The following is a 19369-nucleotide window of genomic DNA, read 5'->3' as shown; positions in this document are numbered from 1 at the left end:
TATCCTATATTTGTACTTGCAGTATATTTATCCAGAGGTAGGCAAACATAAAACCCCCACACATTATCTAATGATATCTCATAAGGGGAAATAAATTCCTTCCTGGCTCCAAGAATTGGCAATCAGATTACTCCCTGGATCAGCGTCCTTCCCACGTTTCCTTATTTGGTATATCCCTGGTTACCTTTCCTTTCCAAAAGGATGTGCCATCTTTGTTTGAAGATTAGATGCCACCGATTTTCCAAACTACCAAACATATAAAAGATTCTACGGGGGAATCTGTCAACTGAGATCTCAATCCTATTTCATAAAAACAAAAAAAGGGCAATAATAAAGCAGATCTATCCCCAGCGTATCACAACTATTGCTTCATTTTAGTACTTGATGGACAACTTTGAAATAGCAGTTCCCCGTTGCTCATTTTCTTCTCCTTTATTTGGTGTTAGCGTGTCGTGCTCCTTTATTTGGTGTTAGCGTGTCGTGCTCCTTTATTTGGTGTTAGCGTGTCGTGCTCCTTTATTTGGTGTTAGCGTGTCGTGCTCCTTTATTTGGTGTTAGCGTGTCGTGCTCCTTTATTTGGTGTTAGCGTGTCGTGCTCCTTTATTTGGTGTTAGCGTGTCGTGCTCCTTTATTTGGTGTTAGCGTGTCGTGCTCCTTTATTTGGTGTTAGCGTGTCGTGCTCCTTTATTTGGTGTTAGCGTGTCGTGCTCCTTTATTTGGTGTTAGCGTGTCGTGCTCCTTTATTTGGTGTTAGCGTGTCGTGCTCCTTTATTTGGTGTTAGCGTGTCGTGCTCCTTTATTTGGTGTTAGCGTGTCGTGCTCCTTTATTTGGTGTTAGCGTGTCGTGCTCCTTTATTTGGTGTTAGCGTGTCGTGCTCCTTTATTTGGTGTTAGCGTGTCGTGCTCCTTTATTTGGTGTTAGCGTGTCGTGCTCCTTTATTTGGTGTTAGCGTGTCGTGCTCCTTTATTTGGTGTTGGCGTGTCGTGCTCCTTTATTTGGTGTTGGCGTGTCGTGCTCCTTTATTTGGTGTTGGCGTGTCGTGCTCCTTTATTTGGTGTTGGCGTGTCGTGCTCCTTTATTTGGTGTTGGCGTGTCGTGCTCCTTTATTTGGTGTTGGCGTGTCGTGCTCCTTTATTTGGTGTTGGCGTGTCGTGCTCCTTTATTTGGTGTTGGCGTGTCGTGCTCCTTTATTTGGTGTTGGCGTGTCGTGCTCCTTTATTTGGTGTTGGCGTGTCGTGCTCCTTTATTTGGTGTTGGCGTGTCGTGCTCCTTTATTTGGTGTTGGCGTGTCGTGCTCCTTTATTTGGTGTTGGCGTGTCGTGCTCCTTTATTTGGTGTTAGCGTGTCGTGCTCCTTTATTTGGTGTTAGCGTGTCGTGCTCCTTTATTTGGTGTTAGCGTGTCGTGCTCCTTTATTTGGTGTTAGCGTGTCGTGCTCCTTTATTTGGTGTTAGCGTGTCGTGCTCCTTTATTTGGTGTTAGCGTGTCGTGCTCCTTTATTTGGTGTTAGCGTGTCGTGCTCCTTTATTTGGTGTTAGCGTGTCGTGCTCCTTTATTTGGTGTTAGCGTGTCATGCTCCTTTATTTGGTGTTAGCGTGTCATGCTCCTTTATTTGGTGTTAGCGTGTCATGCTCCTTTATTTGGTGTTAGCGTGTCATGCTCCTTTATTTGGTGTTAGCGTGTCATGCTCCTTTATTTGGTGTTAGCGTGTCATGCTCCTTTATTTGGTGTTAGCGTGTCATGCTCCTTTATTTGGTGTTAGCGTGTCATGCTCCTTTATTTGGTGTTAGCGTGTCATGCTCCTTTATTTGGTGTTAGCGTGTCATGCTCCTTTATTTGGTGTTAGCGTGTCATGCTCCTTTATTTGGTGTTAGCGTGTCATGCTCCTTTATTTGGTGTTAGCGTGTCATGCTCCTTTATTTGGTGTTAGCGTGTCGTGCTCCTTTATTTGGTGTTAGCGTGTCGTGCTCCTTTATTTGGTGTTAGCGTGTCGTGCTCCTTTATTTGGTGTTAGCGTGTCGTGCTCCTTTATTTGGTGTTAGCGTGTCGTGCTCCTTTATTTGGTGTTAGCGTGTCGTGCTCCTTTATTTGGTGTTAGCGTGTCGTGCTCCTTTATTTGGTGTTAGCGTGTCGTGCTCCTTTATTTGGTGTTAGCGTGTCGTGCTCCTTTATTTGGTGTTAGCGTGTCGTGCTCCTTTATTTGGTGTTAGCGTGTCATGCTCCTTTATTTGGTGTTAGCGTGTCATGCTCCTTTATTTGGTGTTAGCGTGTCATGCTCCTTTATTTGGTGTTAGCGTGTCATGCTCCTTTATTTGGTGTTAGCGTGTCATGCTCCTTTATTTGGTGTTAGCGTGTCATGCTCCTTTATTTGGTGTTAGCGTGTCATGCTCCTTTATTTGGTGTTAGCGTGTCATGCTCCTTTATTTGGTGTTAGCGTGTCATGCTCCTTTATTTGGTGTTAGCGTGTCATGCTCCTTTTAACACAGGTGAAAGAAATTCTGTGTGTTCGAACATCCAAGTGACACAACCAGTTTAACCAACACAACCGGCTCCTTTATAAACAGAATGGCTAAAGTACTCCAATAACAGAGAAAACACAGTAGCATAACACATAACATACACAGGTCAATTCACTCAGTCAGGGAAAGATCAAATTATTAACCCTCGGGGTCTCCTTATGCCCTTTCCTGAATGTCACTACCGCCGGCACTCAGGAACCTCTCATGATATTCAGGGAACATCATTCCATTTTTGCCCATTGTCAATGGGCAGATTGGAGAATTAAAAATGGTGGATACGCACCATTTTTAATTCTATACTTACCATGAGAGATATAGGAGACACTTGTTTAGCCGCTCACCACTGCATACCCACTCATGATTCCTACCAAGTTGTGTTTATGGGGAGATTGCGTTCACTGTTGAAGCTTCACTTTGTTCGCGGCACTGGGGGTAGTGATCACAAGGTCACAGCTCAGCCCCAGTCGGTCACATGGTTGTGATCATGGCAGGCCAGCAGCAGTGGTCTGGCCTCCATAACTCTTTGTCTGATGTAAAATAGGCACACTTGTATAGGAAAAATGTATTAAAAAAAAAAATATATGGTTTACAAATTAATCAGCCGTATGCAACCCTCAAAAGTTCTCCCTTTACCCCAGCAACCCCAAAATCACTCCGGTTATCCTTATTTATTGCACCGATAGGTTAAAGAAGAAACTGGACTAGAGGAGCCTTCAGTGCAGACTTTATGGAGAGCTGCAGGTGAGGGTGGGGGGGTTCCCGGGGGGTTCCCTGTTGCACGGAGAGCTGCAGGTGAGGGTGGGGGGGTTCCCTGTTGCACGGAGATCTGCAGGTGAGGGTGGGGGGGTTCCCTGTTGCACGGAGATCTGCAGGTGAGGGTGGGGGGGTTCCCTGTTGCACGGAGAGCTGCAGGTGAGGGTGGGGGGGTTCCCTGTTGCACGGAGAGCTGCAGGTGAGGGTGGTGGGGTTCCCTGTTGCACCGGGAGCTGCAGGTGAGGGTGGGGGGGTTCCCTGTTGCACGGAGAGCTGCAGGCGAGGGTGGGGGGGTTCCCTGTTGCACGGAGATCTGCAGGTGAGGGTGGGGGGGTTCCCTGTTGCACGGAGATCTGCAGGTGAGGGTGGGGGGGTTCCCTGTTGCACGGAGAGCTGCAGGTGAGGGTGGGGGGGTTCCCTGTTGCACGGAGAGCTGCAGGTGAGGGTGGTGGGGTTCCCTGTTGCACCGGGAGCTGCAGGTGAGGGTGGGGGGGTTCCCTGTTGCACGGAGAGCTGCAGGCGAGGGTGGGGGGGTTCCCTGTTGCACGGAGAGCTGCAGGTGAGGGTGGGGGGGTTCCCTGTTGCACGGAGAGCTGCAGGTGAGGGTGGGGGGGTTCCCTGTTGCACGGAGAGCTGCAGGTGAGGGTGGGGGGGTTCCCTGTTGCACGGAGAGCTGCAGGTGAGGGTGGGGGGGTTCCCTGTTGCACGGAGAGCTGCAGGTGAGGGTGGGGGGGTTCCCTGTTGCACGGAGAGCTGCAGGTGAGGGTGGGGTGGTTCCCTGTTGCACGGAAAGCTGCAGGTGAGGGTGGGGGAGTTCCCTGTTGCACGGAGAGCTGCAGGTGAGGGTGGGGGGGTTCCCTGTTGCACGGAGAGCTGCAGGTGAGGGTGGGGGGGTTCCCTGTTGCATGGAGAGCTGCAGGTGACGGTGGGGGGGTTCCCTGTTGCACGGAGAGCTGCAGGTGAGGGTGGGGGGGGGGTTCCCTCTTGCACGGAGAGCTGCAGGTGAGGGTGGGGGGGTTCCCTGTTGCACGGAGAGCTGCAGGTGAGGGTGGGGGGGTTCCCTGTTGCACGGAGATCTGCAGGTGAGGGTGGGGGGGTTCCCTGTTGCACGGAGCTGCAGGTGAGGGTGGGGGGGTTCCCTGTTGCACGGAGAGCTGCAGGTGAGGGTGGGGGGGTTCCCTGTTGCACGGAGAGCTGCAGGTGAGGGTGGGGGGGTTCCCTGTTGCACGGAGAGCTGCAGGTGAGGGTGGGGGGGTTCCCTGTTGCACGGAGAGCTGCAGGTGAGGGTGGGGGGGTTCCCTGTTGCACGGAGAGCTGCAGGTGAGGGTGGGGGGGTTCCCTGTTGCACGGAGAGCTGCAGGTGAGGGTGGGGGGGTTCCCTGTTGCACGGAGAGCTGCAGGTGAGGGTGGGGGGGTTCCCTGTTGCACGGAGAGCTGCAGGTGAGGGTGGGGGGGTTCCCTGTTGCACGGAGAGCTGCAGGTGAGGGTGGGGGGGTTCCCTGTTGCACGGAGAGCTGCAGGTGAGGGTGGGGGGGTTCCCTGTTGCACGGAGAGCTGCAGGTGAGGGTGGGGGGGTTCCCTGTTGCACGGAGAGCTGCAGGTGAGGGTGGGGGGGTTCCCTGTTGCACGGAGAGCTGCAGGTGAGGGTGGGGGGGTTCCCTGTTGCACGGAGAGCTGCAGGTGAGGGTGGGGGGGTTCCCTGTTGCACGGAGAGCTGCAGGTGAGGGTGGGGGGGTTCCCTGTTGCACGGAGAGCTGCAGGTGAGGGTGGGGGGGTTCCCTGTTGCACGGAGAGCTGCAGGTGAGGGTGGGGGGGTTCCCTGTTGCACGGAGAGCTGCAGGTGAGGGTGGGGGGATTCCCTGTTGCACGGAGAGCCGCAGTTTAACTCCGGAGACAATTAAAGGGGCAGTGCCTTATAGGACCAAAGTGCACTAACAGCAGTGACAGGTTTTCTTGGGTGACTGGGACGCACCTTTAAGAAAAATGCAATAAAAACACACGAGATTAGCAAAGCATTTAGCCGATAAACATCTTCTCTCCCATTCTTAACACCATGGCTGCTGGAGGGGTCTGAAGCACGCACGCACCACCCCACTGTGTACCAAATGAGCAATTGGTTAGCAACTTCATTGCCAGGTGAACCAGCAAAGAATTGCAGAGCAGCAAAAGACCGAGGTGGAGCGTGATAAAGGGGAACCACAGGAAAGCCCCCCTTAAACCCTTTGAGTGCCACGGCTCCCCCGGCACGCTCACCACAGATTACGGAATGGGAGGAGTCGGCTTCCTATGTGTCACTTAATAGATCACAATCCGAGATGGACAGAGGCGCAGAACGTGATCTCCCCTAGACAACCGAGCAGTAAGATTATGACGCAACTACTTCATCATAAGGCCCGTGGCGTGCCGGAGTCCATGATGTACAGTACTGTAGTAGCAAAGTCCATAGGCACCCAAAGGGTTATGGTTGTTCCCAGAGTAAACTTGGAGGAAATAAAATAGAAAACAGACCCAACGTATCAAGGCAAAAATGAAGCAGTTCTGGGACAAGAAAGGCCACACTTTGTTCTTTGATATATCTTCTCCAATTGCCATTAATGAGATTTTTTTCCTTTGATACATATGGTCCATTTCGTGCTACAGAATAGCTCCACCATCGGCTCCATAATGAAACCAGGCATTTTATAACTTTAAAAGGCATTTAAAAAAAAACTTAGATTCAATTTATAATTACGGTCATTAGTTCAGTTGCATCCTAAATGGGACGGCACCATAGAAACCTCCTACCCATAATGTCGCTCCCGACCGCTCTCCCTGTGCAAAGTCCATCTGTGGAGTGGTTTCCTGGGCGGGCTGGCTCTGCACCTCACAGCTTTGCCCAGACTTGCCCCAACTCTCTGATAACCTCCCATGGTATACACACTATACAGCACGGCCCAAGACACATTCCCATAGTACACACACACACTATACAGCACAGCACAAGACACATTCCCATAGTATACACACTATACAGCACGGCCCAAGACACATTCCCATAGTATACACACTATACAGCACGGCCCAAGACACATTCCCATAGTACACACTATACAGCACGGCCCAAGACACATTCCCATAGTACACACACACACACACACACTATACAGCACAGCCCAAGACACATTCCCATAGTATACACACTATACAGCACAGCCCAAGACACATTCCCATAGTATACACACTATACAGCACGGCCCAAGACACATTCCCATAGTATACACTATACAGCACGGCCCAAGACACATTCCCATAGTATACACACTATACAGCACGGCCCAAGACACATTCCCATAGTACACACACTATACAACACGGCCCAAGACACATTCCCATAGTATACACTATACAGCACGGCCCAAGACACATTCCCATAGTATACACACTATACAGCACGGCCCAAGACACATTCCCATAGTATACACACTATACAGCACGGCCCAAGACACATTCCCATAGTATACACACTATACAGCACGGCCCAAGACACATTCCCATAGTATACACACACTATACAGCACGGCCCAAGACACATTCCCATAGTATACACACACTATACAGCACGGCCCAAGACACATTCCCATAGTATACACACTATACAGCACGGCCCAAGACACATTCCCATAGTATACACACACTATACAGCACGGCCCAAGACACATTCCCATAGTATACACACACTATACAGCACGGCCCAAGACACATTCCCATAGTATACACACTATACAGCACGGCCCAAGACACATTCCCATAGTATACACACACTATACAGCACGGCCCAAGACACATTCCCATAGTACACACTATACAACACGGCCCAAGACACATTCCCATAGTATACACTATACAGCACGGCCCAAGACACATTCCCATAGTATACACACTATACAGCACGGCCCAAGACACATTCCCATAGTATACACACTATACAGCACGGCCCAAGACACATTCCCATAGTATACACACACTATACAGCACGGCCCAAGACACATTCCCATAGTACACACACTATACAACACGGCCCAAGACACATTCCCATAGTATACACACTATACAGCACGGCCCAAGACACATTCCCATAGTATACACACTATACAGCACGGCCCAAGACACATTCCCATAGTATACACACTATACAGCACGGCCCAAGACACATTCCCATAGTATACACACTATACAGCATGGCCCAAGACACATTCCCATAGTATACACACTATACAGCACGGCCCAAGACACATTCCCATAGTATACACACTATACAGCACGGTCCAAGACACATTCCCATAGTACACACACTATACAGCACGGCCCAAGACACATTCCCATAGTATACACACTATACAGCACGGCCCAAGACACATTCCCATAGTATACACACACTATACAGCACGGCCCAAGACACATTCCCATAGTATACACACTTACAGCACGGCCCAAGACACATTCCCATAGTATACACACTATACAGCACGGCCCAAGACACATTCCCATAGTATACACACTATACAGCACGGCCCAAGACACATTCCCATAGTATACACACTATACAGCACGGCCCAAGACACATTCCCATAGTATACACTATACAGCACAGCCCAAGGCACATTCCCATAGTATACACACTATACAGCACGGCCCAAGACACATTCCCATAGTATACACACTATACAGCACGGCCCAAGACACATTCCCATAGTATACACACTATACAGCACGGCCCAAGACACATTCCCATAGTATACACACTATACAGCACGGCCCGAGACACATTCCCATAGTACACACTATACAGCACAGCCCAAGACACATTCCCATAGTATACACACACTATACCGCACGGCCCAAGACACATTCCCATAGTACACACACTATACAGCACGGCCCAAGACACATTCCCATAGTATACACACTATACAGCACGGCCCAAGACACATTCCCATAGTACACACACTATACAGCACGGACCAAGACACATTCCCATAGTATACACACTATACAGCACGGCCCAAGACACATTCCCATAGTATACACACACTATACAGCACGGCCCAAGACACATTCCCATAGTACACACACTATACAGCACGGACCAAGACACATTCCCATAGTATACACACACTATACAGCACGGCCCAAGACACTTCCCATAGTATACACACTATACAGCACGGCCCAAGACACATTCCCATAGTATACACACTATACAGCACGGCCCAAGACACATTCCCATAGTATACACACTATACAGCACGGCCCAAGACACATTCCCATAGTATACACACTATACAGCACGGCCCAAGACACATTCCCATAGTATACACACTATACAGCACGGCCCAAGACACATTCCCATAGTATACACACTATACAGCACGGCCCAAGACACATTCCCATAGTATACACACACTATACAGCACGGCCCAAGACACATTCCCATAGTATACACACACTATACAGCACGGCCCAAGACACATTCCCATAGTATACACACTATACAGCACGGCCCAAGACACATTCCCATAGTATACACACTATACAGCACGGCCCAAGACACATTCCCATAGTATACACACTATACAGCACGGCCCAAGACACATTCCCATAGTATACACACTATACAGCACGGCCCAAGACACATTCCCATAGTACACACTATACAGCACAGCCCAAGACACATTCCCATAGTATACACACTATACAGCATGGCCCAAGACACATTCCCATAGTATACACACTATACAGCACGGCCCAAGACACATTCCCATAGTATACACACACTATACAGCACAGCCTAAGACACATTCCCATAGTATACACACACTATACAGCACGGCCCAAGACACATTCCCATAGTATACACACTATACAGCACGGCCCAAGGCACATTCCCATAGTATACACACTATACAGCACAGCCTAAGGCCTTGGCCATGTTTAGCGCTTGCTTGCTGACGCGCGCTCCCGCTCAGCACTGAGCCCCTAGAGCCGCAATTAGAGCGGCTTTTGCGGAAGCGCAGGTCTTAGGGGAATTTAAAATTCCCCCGCTTGCCGGCGCGACAGGCCGGTCACGTGAGCGGTTCACCCAATGAGGGCGAACCAGCTCCATGACGTCACTGACCCGCCCCCGGCCAGTGACGCGCCTGCCCCCGGCCCGCCCGCTGACGGCGCGTGTGGTAAGCAACCGCAAGGCCAGGGAAAGCCCCCGCTTTCCCTGCGCCCCGCGCGCCAGCAGGGAGCATGGACGAAGCCTAAGACACATTCAACAGCAGCTCACATCAAAACTATTTTCAAATTTGTCCAAACTGACAAAGTAAAAAACAAAGACAAAAACTGGTCATTAAAAATATATTTCTATAAAACCTACTTAAATATCCTAGGCTTTTTGTTTAAAAATAATAATAAAAAAAATCTACATCAAGAAAAGAATCCCAACATAATAATGTGCTTTTATCATATTCAATGAATCCGTGCAGCACAGTATGCACACAATTATACACAATTATACACAAATACAGTTACAGAAACCAACAGGCCCATAAGCATCATATATTCCGGGATATTTGTACATTTGCAAAGCTAATTATTAAAGTTATTAATGGCAGAAATGTTTGAGCTTTAGAATCCGTGCCAACCTTTCAAAACCCCGGTATAAACCAAGGCCAACGCTCTCTCAGCGAGTGCCCCAAACTATAACCAGAAAGCTGCCGTAAAGCAGGCGTCTTCACTGGCGTGTGAAGGGAAACAGAGCAGTCCAAATCCGCAATGTATATAGGAAATACAGGGGCGTAGCAACTACAGGATATACATATGTAGCTAGGATACCGGCCATGTGTGTAATGTGTATACATGTACAAACATATATAGGTCAGGGTGGTATTTACAAAATACACAGATGTACTTGCTCAGGTGCACAGAAGGCGGATGAAATACAATATACAGAATGGTTAACTCTCATGGGACTTAAGTGAAAGTTTTATATTTAATTTAAAGAAAAAAAGTTGTGTGTGCTGGTCAGTGTGTGCGCGCGCGCGCGTCAATGTGCGCTCACACTCACAGGAACTCACACTCACTCGCACACTGGCGTATGCACACACTCACTCGCACACTGGCGCGCGCACACACTGCCGCGCCAGTGTGCGAGTGAGTGTGCGTGAGTGCCGAGTCCGTGCCGAGTGCCGAGTGCGTGCCGGGTGCCGAGTGCCGAGTGAGTGCCGGGTGCCGAGTGAGTGCCGGGTGCCGAGTGAGTGCCGGGTGCCGAGTGAGTGCCGGGTGCCGAGTGAGTGCCGGGTGCCGAGTGAGTGCCGGGTGCCGAGTGAGTGCCGGGTGCCGAGTGAGTGCCGGGTGCCGAGTGAGTGCCGGGTGAGACCCGAGTGAGTGCCGGGTGAGACCCGAGTGAGTGCCGGGTGAGACCCGAGTGAGTGCCGGGTGAGACCCGAGTGAGTGCCGGGTGAGACCCGAGTGAGTGCCGGGTGAGACCCGGGTGAGACCCGGGTGAGTGCCGGGTGAGACCCGAGTGAGTGCCGGGTGAGACCCGAGTGAGTGCCGGGTGCCTGCGAGTGCCGAGTGCCTGCGAGCGCCTGCGAACGCGAGCGCCTGCGAACACGAGTGCGTGCGTGTGCGTGTCAGTCAGTGTGCGCCAGTCAGTGTGCGCACGCACGTCAGTCAGTCAGTGTGCGCACGCGCATCAGTCAGTGTGCGCGCGCGCGCGTCAGTCAGTCAGTGTGCGCGCGCGCGCGTCAGTCAGTGTGCGCGCGCGCGCGCGTCAGTCAGTGTGCGCGCGCGCGCGTCAGTCAGTCAGTGTGCGCGCACGCGCGTCAGTCAGTCAGTGTGCGCGCACGCGCGTCAGTCAGTCAGTGTGCGCGCGCGCGCGTCAGTCAGTCAGTGTGCGCGCGCGCGTCAGTCAGTGTGCGCGCGCGCGTCAGTCAGTGTGCGCGCACGCGTCAGTCAGTGTGCGCGCGCGCGTCAGTCAATCAGTGTGCGCGCGCGCGTCAGTCAATCAGTGTGCGCGCGCGCGTCAGTCAATCAGTGTGCGCGCGCGCGTCAGTCAATCAGTGTGCGCGCGCGCGTCAGTCAATCAGTGTGCGCGCGCGCGTCAGTCAATCAGTGTGCGCGCGCGCGTCAGTCAGTGTGCGCGCGCGCGTCAGTCAGTCAGTGTGCGCGCGTCAGTCAGTCAGTGTGCGCGCGCGCGTCAGTCAGTCAGTGTGCGCGCGCGCGTCAGTCAGTCAGTGTGCGCGCGCGCGTCAGTCAGTCAGTGTGCGCGCGCGCGTCAGTCAGTCAGTGTGCGCGCGCGCGTCAGTCAGTCAGTGTGCGCGTGCGCCAGTGTGCGCACGCGCGCCAGTCAGTGTGCGCGCGCCAGTCAGTGTGCGCGCGCCAGTCAGTGTGCGCGCGCGCCAGTCAGTGTGCGTTTTGATCAAAAGGTGCAACCTAATGACTCCTTTGCCACACAAACTTAGGTTGAATGGACGCAGCCTTCGACCACGCGGAGGCGTGTGTGACGTCACCTGTGTGAAGCGGGTGCATTTTCAGGACATGGTAGACGCGTCATGGGGGCATGTCTAGGTGCATGTCTGTGACGTCACGGAGCTGGTTCGCCCTCATTGGGCGGCCCGCTCACGTGACCTGCCCGCCGCGCTGAGAAATCAGTTTCAATCGATTCCTCGCGCACCGTGCGCCCCCTCCTGCTGTCACGCGCGCGATCTATGGGCGCGATCAATGCTTTAAGGCAATGTGATCGCGCACGGACGCCTCCGCGCGGTATTCGGAGCATGGACGCCACTTTAGGCTAAGGCCCCGCTCCCAGAGTCAGCGCGCCCGCACTGCAGACAGGCGGGGCGCTGACATACACAGACCGCGATATGCGGTCTGAAGGGAGCGGGTGCCGGAGCGGGAGGTGTGCGGGAGTGGGAGGCTTGAGCGGGATGGGGGCGTAGCTTGAGCGGAGGGACCAGCTACTCTCCCTCTCCCCCCCCCTCCTCCACGGCTCGGGCTGCTGATTGAAGGTAAGTAAAGCAACACACACACATACACATACACACAGACAGGCAGGCACAGGCACATACACACTGACAGGCACACACAAACGCAGGCACTCATACACACACGCAGGCACTCATACACACACACATACACACGCAGGCACTCATACACACACACACACACACACACACACACAGGCACTCACGCACAGGCACTCACGCACTCAGGCACACACACAGACTCACTCCACACTCCTCCCCGCTCCCCGAAGCCTCCCCTCCCCATTGGCTCACAGCCACACCACGTGACGCGTCAACGCTAGGGAACACCATTCTCTTGTATCCCCTAGCGGCTGACGCGCCACAGCGTGTAGTGAGCTGTGCAGCCAGGGGGGACCGGGACCGGCTCGGGAGGATTTCCCTGCTGGTGGGGAACGCCCGCGCTGCAGGGCGCAGCGGGTCCCAGCCCTTAGGCTCTAAATGTAAATATGTCACTAGTATATTTTAGCCCAATTGATAGGAGTGCAGATCAGTTCTTTGTTTTCCATAAATGTGTCTGCGTTTAGACTCGGCTCTGATACAATACCCCAGATGAATGTGAGCAGAGGGTACTCCTTCCCCTGCAGGCAGCTCGTGTGATCACTTGCTGCAATCAGGGAATGGCATAAAGGAATGGAAACAAGACATTTCCTTTGCTATACATATCAATCCCCACTTTTTACTCAAACAGCTAATGGCGGGGTCTAGGACAGTTTGCCGATGCAGACAACCATGGGAGTCTGGGGGATTCCGGACCATTTTGGGTAATGCTGATAACCAGTGTTCGACAAACCTATACATTTGCACGCCCCGGGCAAGTGGATTTAACATCGTGGCGAGCTCCTATTGGCTCAAGCAGCACACGTGTGGTACTAGCTGGCGAGTAGATTTTTTGGTGATTTGTCGACCACTGCTGATAATTGCAAAGTAGGACCTTAACCCCTAACCACCAATCCTAACCTTAACCGTAATATGCCTAACCTTAACCCATAACCCCCAATCCTAACCTTAACCCCCCAATCCTAACCTTAACCGTAATATGCCTAACCTTAACCCCTAACTCACAGCTATAACCCCTATCATTATAAAAAACATAAACCGTAAAAAGCCTAAACCCTGTGGCGAAATGGCCATGGCGAAATGGCCATGGCGAATTGGCCCACTCTTTTAATGGCATGTGTCTCTCTCCCCCCCACTATGGAATTCCTTTTAACCCCATCCACTGGAAAGTCGCTCCATGCAACCACCACTTTCTGTTTAGAATTACTGTTATTCATCTACCACTCAAGTTTCGCAGCATAATCTATGTACCCGGCATATCCCGCCCCCACAGCTCCTCCTCCCAGAATATATATGCGCTGAAGTCTTTCTTTATAGGGTTTATGGTGACAGCTTTGTGCTGTTTTAGATGCAGTTTCTGGATGATGTGTATTGTGGCTGTGTCCTGGAAGACACTTTTCCAGAAGAACTGGCCACATAACTAGCGGAGGTTCCCACAATGGTTAGAAATGGCATCACAACCTCTGATCATTTGCTTGTGTTTGTGCAATTAAAAACGTAGGCTGGGGCCATGGTGCCTTCGCCCGCGCGGAGGCTGTGAGGTAAGCGGGTGCTTTCCCTGGCCATGGCGGACGGGCCGTTGGGGGGCGTCACAAAGCTGATTCGCCCTCATTGGGCAAACCACTCACGTGACCGGCCTGTCACGCCAAGAAATCAGTTTGAACCAGACCAGAAAGACCACACAAAAATCAAACTGCCCCATCCTCTATGTTTCAGAAAGCTTCCATGTCCCATATCTGGTGCCACAGAATTCACACACTGTAGATACATATCGTTGACATGATCTCAAACATTCTGGGGAAGTCCATTCCCAGGGACACATGGGTTAGCGCCACTAAATAAACCTTCAAAGAACCTAATAAGACAAACAAAAATCAACAACCCATATTATCCACACCGCTGGATGCTGCATGGCAGCAAACTGGAAATAAGGAATGCCTCATCAATAACAGAAATGTAAACAAAAACAGGAGGATATGGTCTGTTATCTCTATAAAGGAAAATGGGTAGCTATTTGACGGACAAGTGTGCGACGTTGCAGGTCTGACTTATCTAACCAAGCATCAATTGTGTAGTGTTGAGATACTGTGATTTATCCATAAGGCTTCGTCACAGCCTTCCTATACGATGCGTCCCTTCCCTCACGCCACTCATTTTAGTTTGTGTGTATGGTGCTTTCCTAATATGTTCAGTAAATTTACCCCAGTTCCCCCAATTTTTCTGTATGTCATATGTGGAAAAAAAAAGGGTAAAAAACTGAATACATTTTACAAAACAAGGACTAGTTTAAAAAAAAAAAAAAAAAAAACACATTTTAGCCAAACTCCATCTCACCGGTGATTCTGTTTTCAAAAGCGACTGCTCCAATTTTCTTCACAATTTAGAAAGAGAGATCAGCCCCATCAAATCTCAGCATGACCCAACATACACTACAAAAGTGAAGTACCTGAAAGGGGGATTTTAACCATAAACTGAGTATTGATCCATGACTCTCTATTGCGGTGATGTGGATATATTTCTCCAGGTATAAATGCCCACTCACAACATAAACAGGACTCAAGAACACGCCCTACAATGTATTGTATAGCGCAGGGGTGGACAACTCTAGTCCTCAAGGGCCACCAACAGGTCAGGTTAGACCTGCTTCAGCACAGGTGGCTCACTCAAAATGACAGCCACCTGTGCTGAAGCAGTGATATCTCCAACACCTGGCCAGTTGGTGGCCCTTGAGGACTCGAGTTGCCAACCCCTGGTATAGCACTATGAAAGACATTACGGGGCATGATTTTTGGAAGCAGAGCAATGAAGAACAGCGATGCAGCACCCCAAAGTCTCCAATTGTCCCCGGTTTTTAGTATTATTTATTTTGAACCCTTTCCACCTAAAACGCAGAGCAGCAGGACCTGCATTTAGGATTATCCCCTATTCACTGTAATGGGGTCAGATTATCTGCTCGTTAACTCAGCAGTGATTAAGGCTAATTAGTGGGACAACCATGCAGGTATAAGGAGGAGTGTCGCACATGAAACAGATTCCATACGTGCTAGTGAAGCAATACGAAGCATTCCGGTAATGTGTTGCCGGCAAGGCGGGCAGCAACGAGGTTTAGAAAATTCCTATGGCCTTTTCCCTCCCTCTTCTATACTTAGCACCTGCAATGGTGCCACACGTTGCTGGGGCCTTCTATAAAACTAGTAAGAAACTGCAATTAATGCTTGGTTTTCCCCCCAATTATATTCCATATATAACAACATTGTTGATCAACAATACAGTCAAATCTAATTACAATTTTTTCCCATGAGAAACCTTTTAGTTGGATTCCACCTTACATAACTTATTAAATATTACAGTACTTGTGAGCACATTCAGACAGGTCTGCAACCCTGCCTTTCCCCATTATCTCTTGCCATACAGTGCTTCCACTGCAGACAGGGATTCTGGGAGATGACCACACTGTCCCTTTACTTCATGTCCATAACCTAAGAAACACTGATATATACAGAGAAAATGGATTCTTGGCAATTTCTAGGCTTCAACACCTTTCTCCCCAATCTACAATAAGGTGGAGGCGAAGCAACTCTCCTCCAGGATATAGAGGTAGATGCTGAACGATAGGGAATTACTGGTGTAGGAATAATGTCCTATTGTGATTTAGCCAAAACTACGGCTGCAAGAAATGTTACACATTCTGCAAGGCTTCGAATTATTCACTGTAATTGTATTTAAACAAGTGACATTTCCACAGGGTTTGCACAAATGATATTGGCACCGATATTATTGCAGCCAGCAGACACCACGCAAAATCTTCACGGCCAAGATGGCGAGTTATGTTAACCGCTTGGATGCCCGAACGACTTATCAGTACACGATGAGGGCCGGCACACTGGGGTGGCCAGTGAATGTTGTCCCTTTATTGCAGTGATTTTCCGGCTTTGTTCCATGGAACTCTCCGCAGCTGGGCAACAGCTCCCCAAGAAAAATGTGATAATGGGGAATACTTTATACTGTATTGTACTTTAAGACCCAAAAATGTCATTTGTGTCATATTTTTTTTAAATTTAATGATCAAAAGGTATTTCAATATTATACAGTAATGTTATAAATTATATTTAAATAAAAAAGAAATTTGATCATTTAAAAAATAATAATGCCTTTGCTGTGGTTGGGGTTATATGTAGGTTCTGCAGTCACCATACATTTGCACCACAATCATGAAGTCATAACATATATTTAAAAGGCTCCATGCTTTTTGAAAGGCTGAAAAAAAAAGCCACTGCTCTAACCTACAGTGATACACGCCAGGAGACTCCGTGTCAACAGGGAGATGATTTTCTATTGCAGTTGGAAGTGGGCAGCAGAACAAACCCCTCTAATTGATGGGGAAGTTCTAAGAATGTGTCTTATATTTCTCATAAGATTAAAGAACATGGAAATCTAAAAAGGGGCGTCATTGGTCTCCTTTAAGGATCCCGACACGAACAACCATTTTACCATATGGCACGGACAGTGTACAAAGCGCTGTACATGGAATACTGTAGGCTCTATTGTGGGTGGTGGGGAATTCATTAAGCTCCAATACTACTCTTGGGGGTTTAGTGAATTCCAGCGCATTCCCAAAAATGTACAATCTAAGTTTGGTGCATGAGGCATAGGGGGTTTAAAGAGATTTCCCCAAGATCACAATGAGAACAAATCCCGGGATTAGAAACTGGTTCATCTGCATCAAGGGCAGCGTTCTTACCACTAAACTAATCCTTCAGCCCCCAATCATGACCTGAAAAAAGGGACACACCTACTTTATACTGAATGTCTGAAAGACATACTTAATCAATATTAAAATTGTGCAGTCCATGAGATTGACATCCCAACATCTTTTACGAGAGGTAACAAAGCCCATACTTTGTTGGACAGAAAACGACACAATATGTCCACCCTGCATAATATCCATGCCATACATGCCATACATGCCATACATGCCATACATGCCATACAGCGAGCCAGTGTGGGGTACTGTCGCACAACGCTCTAGAAATAAATTTCTAATTTTAAAGTTTTTTACTAGTCACTGTATGACAGCAAAAAGTAGACCCATTAAAAGCCCCTGCGCCATTGATAGATGCTTTCCTCACAGAGTCTCACCTCTCCATATTAACTGCCACCCAGCTAACTAAACTGAACTCCCCAATAACAGGGGAGAAAACAACACTGGACAAAGGGCTCAAAAACCTGAAGTCCCCAGGACCAGATGGCCTGTATTAAGTACTACAAAAAAATTGCAGATACCCTTAGCCCTCATCTTCTCAATAAATTCCTTAAAGGGAAAACAGATCCCAGAGAATACGGCATCAGTCAACATATTGTTCATTTTAAAGAAATGTAAAGATCCCACTAACTGCGCCAGCTACTGCCCAATTTCACTCACACAGACATGAAGCTCTATGCCAAGATCCCAGCCACCCAACTTAATGAATATATGCGATTAGTGGTCCATCACAACCAAGTGTTATTTGTCCTCTCCAGGCATGCCCCAGATAGTGTTGGGAAAATCATGGACATGACCCACATAGCTCGTACCTCAAAGATTCCCGCTATGCTGCTCTCCCTAGATGCCAAAAAGTCTTTTGACAGGCATTCCTTCTCTATTTTGAGACATATGGGCTTCTCCTGGGTGTTGAACCCCTTGCATAAAGGGCTCTACAAAATCACCGACTGCCAGGGTGCGGGGGTCTGGGATCCTATCCGAGCAGATACAGATAAGGCTTTGCCTATAGGGCCGCCGAATGCAACACGATGGGTGACGTCACCCGTCGCCACGGCAAAAGTTGTTTTTCGCCGGTCGGCGGCATCACGGGATTACCGCAATTTGATTTGTTAAAGGGCCGTCACCTGACGGCCCTTAAAAAATCAAATTCTATTGGCGTCAAGTTTTCCCGATGGCGACGTTGCTCCGTTGCTTGTCGCCGTCACGTGCACTATAAGCGCACGCGGCGGCGGAAATGCTTTTGGGCGACATCGCATCGCCGGCACTATAAGTACGGCCTAAACGGTATGAGGCAGGGGTGCCCCCCCTCTCCCCCTACTTTTTACCCTTTTCATTTAACCATTGGCAATACGTGGATGACGTTTTATTGATCCTGTCACAGATCTCACTATCATGGAAAATAAACATCCCAGTGGGGAAACTGAAGGAGAACTTCCATTTTTCCTGACAAGTAAACGTCTTCCCTACTTGGGGTTTAATCTCACAAACTCATTCTAATTCCTCTACAAATTTAATTACCCCAAAACAATTCTTGACCTTAAGAAGTAGAATCCTGGAATAAATACTGCATATCATGAGTCGGTAGAATCATCTCCATCAAGATGAACCTCCTGCCCAAACTACTGTAGCTCTTCCGAACCCTCCCAATTTCCATCAAGGAACTACAATCCTGCATCTCCCACTTTGTATGGGATGGCAAAAGCCAGTCAGTTAAGAGTGGCCCTCCAGTATGGGGGGGGCTCTGGCAGTTCCTAACCTTCTAAAGTATTTCCAGATGGCGAGGTCGGGCAGACTATGCTCTGGAGCTCAAAGAATGATACAAGGGGTTGGGTTGACACAGAAGACGGCATATGTTCCCTAGCCAATGTGGACTCTCTCCTCTGGGGACGGCAACATCTCTATGGAACGGATTTAAATTCAAGTACAAATTCAACTCCGAAAACTAGAGTATGATCCCCCTTGAAGAACTCCACAATTTGCTCCGGGATTAACTGGCGGTACCTTTGCAGCTTGGGTTAGGATGGGGATCACCGGGGTCGAGAACCTATTGTCTGGTGAGAATATCAATAGCTTTGCGGAACAGTCTGCCTAAATCTTTAGATATTTACAGGTCAAACATTTTGCTATGACCACCCACACCAAAAGATCTACCACCACATCTACTTATTTCGAACTAATGTACAGGGCAAGGTGTCTGGAAGGAGGCCAGATCTCTCAGATGCTCC

The 19369-nt window shown here is 49.6% G+C and overlaps 1 protein-coding gene across 9 annotated transcripts in view; it reads right to left on the bottom strand.

Moving 5' to 3' along the window:
• The window catches only part of FARP2 (FERM, ARH/RhoGEF and pleckstrin domain protein 2), a 141304-nt gene that overhangs the window by 113296 nt on the left and 8639 nt on the right, over positions 1 to 19369 (bottom strand). For 5 of the 9 annotated variants that reach the window (XM_075569563.1, XM_075569565.1, XM_075569568.1 and 2 more), the window contains exon 1: positions 6057 to 6078. The exons of 2 other annotated variants lie outside the window; for them this stretch is intronic. The gene's annotated coding sequence lies outside the window, so the exon portion shown is untranslated. Of the gene's footprint in view, positions 1 to 6056; positions 6080 to 19369 lie in introns of those variants that run through there. 2 more of the 9 variants (XR_012787924.1, XM_075569571.1) reach the window with 1 other exon arrangement.

This window comes from Ascaphus truei, chromosome 14 (assembly GCF_040206685.1).
Source record: "Ascaphus truei isolate aAscTru1 chromosome 14, aAscTru1.hap1, whole genome shotgun sequence".
Lineage (NCBI taxonomy): Eukaryota > Metazoa > Chordata > Amphibia > Anura > Ascaphidae > Ascaphus > Ascaphus truei.
The sequence above is the reverse complement of the archived record's forward strand: the minus strand, read 5'-3'. Positions and strand labels throughout refer to the sequence as shown.